Raw genomic sequence first — 6525 nt, forward strand, 5'->3', positions numbered from 1 at the left:
TCATTATGGTACAAGTTGGGACAAGTGTCTTGGTCTAGCTGAATTTGCCTACAACAACAGTTACCAAGCTAGTCTTCAAATGGCTCCTTTCGAAGCGTTATATGGTCGCCGATGCCGAACTCCTTTGAGTTGGTCAGAGGCCGGTGAACGCAAAATCTTCGGACCAGACCTAGTTGTTGAAGCCGAAGATAAGGTTAAGGTTATTCAATCTAATCTTAAAACCGCTCAGTCCAGACAAAAGAGTTATGCAGATAAGAGGAGAAAACCTCTGCAATTCCAGATAGGAGATTTTGTCTATCTCCGAGTGTCACCTACCAAAGGCGTCCAACGTTTCGGCATAAAAGGAAAGTTAGCACCTCGGTATGTCGGACCCTTTGAAATTCTTGATGATTGTGGCCCAGTGGCTTACAAACTTCGTCTTCCATCTCAATGGGCAGCTATTCACGATGTCTTTCACATCTCTCAACTTAAGAAGTGTGTCAAAGTACCCACAGAAATCGTTGAGACAGGTACCCTTGAGATTGAACCTGATTTATCGTACATCGAGCAACCTCTTCGAATTCTGGATACTAAGGAGAGATTCACCAGAAGAAGGGCAGTTAAGATGTACAAGATCTTGTGGGATCATCACACCGAAGAAGAAGCGACTTGGGAAACTGAATCTTATCTTCAACGGAATTTTCCAGACTTCTTTCAAGCCAATCCCCAAATCTAATCATTAAATTCTGTTCAGCTTCGGAATCTCGGGACGAGATTCTTTTAAGGGGGGAAGGCTGTGATATCCAGGTAGTTAGACAACTAGATATTAAGTTTGGGAATAATATATGTAAGCAGGATATAGTGTATACAAGTTGTACAAAGCATAAGGGTATATTTGTAAATTATAAGTTTTATAAATTCTCATGAGCAAATGTGTGAAAATGTTCTTAATGTCAAATTTCAGATGGCTATAACTAATAAAAGATCAAAATTTAAATAAACACTAAGGGGAATGGACTCTATATGGAATTAAGGACCTTTATGTAATTAATACAAACATATAAGGACTTACATGTGAAATGGTAAAAAGATAAAAGTAAAACTTAGTTTTACCTAAGGACTAAAGTGTAAGAAAAGCTAGTCATGATTACTGCAGAAAGAATCACAAAAAGGACCCCAAACATTAGGGCATTTTGTTTTAATTAACACATAAAGGTTAAAAATTGAATTGTGTTCAAATTCTCAAAATAAAACTGTACCCTTTAAGATTTCAAACCCAAGCCTTAAAGCAAAGATGTAGAGTTTGAAAAACTCTACAACTTTCATGTTGAGTACTTTTCCATTTGACCCTTGTAGCAGTAGGAAAAATTTTAGATTACAGTGGGGTCCCTGAATTCTTAGAAATTACGAACAGGTCCTCCTGACATCTCTCTGCTTCTTCCTCCTCTGACTACCGCCGCTTCCCCCTTCTGCGCTGCTCCTGTCGCCACCGTTCACCGCCGGCACGGCCACCCGAGCGCCACCTCCAGCTGCCACAACCTCCCACGCGTCCTCCCCTCCCGGCCTTGACTTCTTTTCTCTTCCCTGGTGGCCTCCCGCGCGCGCGCCACGGTAACCCGAGGCTACCGCCGGCCGCCACCTCCTCGCCGTCGTGGCCAGCTCGCTGCAGTGCCTTAACCTTCTCTCTTCCACGCGCAGCAGCACCACAACAACATCTACGTGCTGATCAGCTACTCCCAGCGCCCATTTTCCCGCACCCGAGCTACATTTCCTCGCCGCCATCCCGTTCCTCTCCGGCCGTGCACCACCCGCCCGTGGACAGCCCACACCGGACCTCCTCCGCCTCAATCACCACCTGCACAAGCTTTCCCACAGTCTACTGAAGCTCCTCGACCACCTACGGCCCTCCAATTTCCATTGGAAACTCGTCGCCGACGAGCAACATCCGCCGCCGCCCTCGGCCTCACCGTGGGCAGCACCTCTCACGCGATCCCGAGCCACCACATCACCCTAGACAGCACCACATCATCGCCCTGAAGCTGTAGGACCCAACCATTGACCCTCCGGTGCACCACAGTGCCTTCCCGACGCTCGCCGGTGATCTTCCTCGCCGCCGCCGCCTCGGTCTCCGTCGAACTCCTTCAATCTTACACGTTTTCATCAAATTGATGGCACGTACACGTTCCTCATGACTCACTGGTCCTCATGCGCAGGTTGTTGGCCGACGTTCATCGCCGGAGCACACTCGTCGCCGTTGAACCCTCCGCCGCCGCCTCGGGTCCTCGTCGGGATCCCTCTTCCCGGTCGTTCCAACCCTCGACACGTGGCGCATAAGGACCCTTGTGAGCTACTGTCCCTTTCCCACCCCTTAGACCTCATCGCCGGTGATCACCGTCGCCGGAACACGGCCGTCACCGCCCTGCTCTGCTCGGATTCACGGCCAGGGACCTCGGGTTAGAAGGAAAAGAAATCCAGGGGGTTAAGTGTAAAGCCATAGACTCAGAGGAATAGTGCCCAAGGACTTACTTACGTAATTTTGGCTGTCAACTTAGAAATGCCATATCTCTTCAAAGAAAATTCATAAAATAGTAAACTAAATTTTGTTAGAAACTTTAGACAAGGATCTGTAACTTTGCTTTAAGGGTCGACTTCAGTTTTTGAATGTTTGATGACCTAATTTAAATATCAAAGTTAATTGCTTGTAGGCTTAAGAATTACATAGTAATTCATAGAAAAATGATAAATTAGTAAAACCAGTGCCAATAATTTTCTTTTAACATGTAGAATTGAAGAAAAATAATTAATCTTGTACTCTAGTATTAATTTCTTCTTGTATAGATTTTGTTAGAAATAATGTGTAGTCTACATAGTATAATTAATAAATATAGTTTTAAATGTTCTAAAATCATGAAAATAGATTAAAGTTCTGTTTTGTAATATTATAACATCTTATTAAAATTTTCAACCAAGAATTAGATGATAATTAAATTAGATATTATATATTAGATTTATTAGGTAATAGCAACTTAAAATTAAGAGGTTAACATGTAAAGCTTTTAATATAAATATTAATGGAAACCACACCACCTGCTGCTCCATGCTACTAAGTGAACACTTAACCTAGCTAAATTTATTGTTTAATGAATCTAAGTAAATTTATTAGTACTCAATAAATGACTGCCCAGAACAAAGTAATTAGGAAATATATCAAAATAAAAGGTTATTTATATTGAATTACAACTTTATCGGAAAGTAAACTAAAGATAAAGGCATTTTATAACTTATAATTTGCATCTCATGTAGACTCGACCATTCTCGCTGACGGGGATTATCAGTTGATCCCGGAACAAGAAGAAGGTTATTCTGAAGACCCCGGGATTCTTGTTACCGATTTCTCTGAAGCCCCGAACCAAGGTTCGGAAGAAAATAATTTGACTAACCCCAACCCCACCAGCGAAGGCAAGCCCCGGACATAACCCCTACCTTATTACACTGCAACTTATATTACTTATATATATTTCTTTATGCATTAGGTTCTTAGGAGTTGTTTGGAAACTTAGTTGCATTGTTCTAGGAACCAATGTACTGAACACTAGAACTGAGTCCGACTAGCTGCTCTGCTTATAGGACCGGTAGAAGTCGAGTGATTTCCTGTCACTCGCGCGATTTAGGAATTGTAATGTTTACATTCCTGTTATCACTATAAGGATACCGGACGGGAGTTTTATGAGGTATCATGGTCAAGATGATACCCCGTCTGTATTGTTGAATTTTGATAAGGTCGCAGTGTGTGGTAGTGGTGGCTAAGCGTTTGAAAGTACTAGCCACATGCCGTGAAATATGGTAAGCGGTAAGCCTAGTAACCAATCGGCCCGAGGAGTGGACATACCCCCCACCACATGTATTTGCTTCTTTTGGTTACTTTGTTCGACGTGTAGGCATACGTGTTGCTGGGCAACCAGGAGTACGGGTTTTGTAGTCGCGCTACAGACGTACGTCCTGCACGTTGGATGTGCGTATGACCTGCAGTCGCTTGTGGTGGCACTGATCCACGAGTCGGAATGAAAGGCAAACGGTTGCTTCGGAACGACCCTGTGGTGTTCCAAGCGTGTGAGTTAGGTTTACCTTGCAAGGTTGAATCTCGATTCAGAATCGTCCGCCTCTCACGATGTATGAGACTGCTTATCCCCTTTATCACATAGAGTAACAAGAGTAATTATGTGATTATTAAAGATGATGTTTGAGTAAAGATTCTACCATGTTTGAATAGCTATAGGTGCTTACTTAGAATGGTTAATTCAACTAGAACCTGAAAGCTAAAAATTGAAAATAAGGATCTACTCTTTGTTGCTTTTCAGCTGAAAACCCTACCCAAAGCTAAAAGCCAGCATAAGTCTAGTTATGGGCTAAGATATACCCAATTCCGGGTAAGTCTTGCTGAGTATTAGTATACTCAGCCTTGCTTTGTTGATTTAATTCAGGTAACCCTTCTGAGGAGCCCGCATTCATTACACCATGGCCTTACCCTTTGCCTGATGGTTGGTCCGTGGAATGGGATCCGTCCCCGGCCAACACAGACTCCGCCGAGTGATATTATGCCAGGGCTAGCATAATATCTGTAGTGACGCCATGTATAATAACTCCGCTTTTCAAATTCCGCTGTTTTAATCAGAAACTCGAACTTGTGATGTAATAAACTCTCTTCTGTAAGAACAAATATTATTTTGTATATTTTTGTAATATAACTGCCTGTGGTGTAAATTATTTTGGGCATTGTATCTCTGGACTCACCTTCGTGTGAGGTACCTTGTTAGATCCTGCGTTCGGTGGTTCATCGGGACGTTACCCGACAGACCAATAGTTTTATACCGTTTGAAGTGCGAGGTAGCCCTGCATTAAGGACTCGCGCACTTGAGTCGGTATAATTCAGGTTGGTTCTGCCACACTCGACCTCCCGGTCGGTGCAAGGGAGGCTGGATCCATTGACCAGATGAGAGGCCCCGCCCCGGTGCATCCGAAGGGGCATGCCACAAGGATGACGGCGCCATCCCTTGCCATGGGGATGGCGAATAGGACTGAGGACGTGTCACGCGGCGCCGCGGATCGGGCAGACGAGACTTCATTTCGGGAAGCGATGCACCCCTTCTCTCACGCAATATAGCCCAGCCCACCACGTATATAAGGCGGAGCTAGACCTTCTCACACACAGGCTGACAAAGTCGCACGCTAGACCACGCACACGCAACCGCTTACAAGCGCTCCGTTGTAAGCACCCAGTATTCGAAGGTGGGGAACACGAAGAACGTCACCCCATACTAGACGTAGGGCTATCGCCCGTACCAGTCTAAATCCTTGCATTCGATTGTTAGCCATCAAACCACCAAGAAGTGCGGCGCAAATTACTAGCCGGTGATCAATACACCGACAATACAGAAGCTACTAGCTATTACAATTGCAGAATAATTAACAAGTTGAGATAATCATATCAATACATCAGCGATTCAGTGCCCTGCAGCAAAAAGATCAACTAAAATAAACATGGAAATCTCAGGCATTCTCACTTCACATTTTATCATGCATATCACTTATTCACCGCAGATCTAGCGTTCTAGCTCATGTTACAACAGATATACAAGAGCTGGTACATAAAAAATTCCTTCATATGCTACTTATTTCTCGGTGCATTGAAAGAGCAGATCCTCACGTGCATGGAAAGAGCAGATCAGTGCAGGAACATATCAGAGCAGCACGAGAAGACTAGACTCCTGAGGTTGCAGGCCACCGGCGGGCACAGCAGCAGCACACCCGCAGGAGAATCGGGCGGCCGGGGTCCGTGAGCGCGTATGCGCTGTGCCGGCCGCAGTGGGCGCCGTGCAGCTGGGGGCCGGAGCACGGTTACGTGGGTGTGGCGCACTGGCTGCAATGGGCGCTGGGCAGCCAGGTGGCCGGGGGCAAGGGTCGTGGGAGCGGCGCGACGGCGCCTGGGCCGCCGCCGATTGATGTTGAGGGAGGAGGGTAGGCGACCGGCGCACGGGAAGGAGAGCCGAGGAGGAGGGGGCGGCGCTCAAGGAGGAGGATGGGGACAACGGCGCAAGGAGGGGCCGAAATCGGAGAGGAGGGGGGGGTCCGGTGGGTGTGGCGGCCGGGAGCCCGGGAGTGGGATTTGGAGGCTGGGAGGAGAAATGAGGAGGAAATCCTAGAGGTTCTTTATATAAAAGTATATGGGTCCACATATCAGCGGGTCTGGTGGATTTACGGATCCAGGTATTAATTTTTTTACCCGTTAGCAAATACTCACGGGCACAAAGTTAGACCCGTATCCGTATCCACCGGGTTTCCTATCCGCGGGTAGGTGGATATTTGATGCCCGTTGCCATGTTTAGGATAAATGTTAAGGCAGTTATATAACTTAAGTTTCTTTTATATACTATCATCTACATATGGAATTTTAAGGTGAAATTCTTGTGAGGTAACGTATCCATCATCTACTGAATAATTCTTTTGTGGCATGGTAAATGAACTTACACTGTATACTTTCAAGCCTTG

Source organism: Panicum hallii, chromosome 5 (assembly GCF_002211085.1).
Source record: "Panicum hallii strain FIL2 chromosome 5, PHallii_v3.1, whole genome shotgun sequence".
NCBI lineage: Eukaryota > Viridiplantae > Streptophyta > Magnoliopsida > Poales > Poaceae > Panicum > Panicum hallii.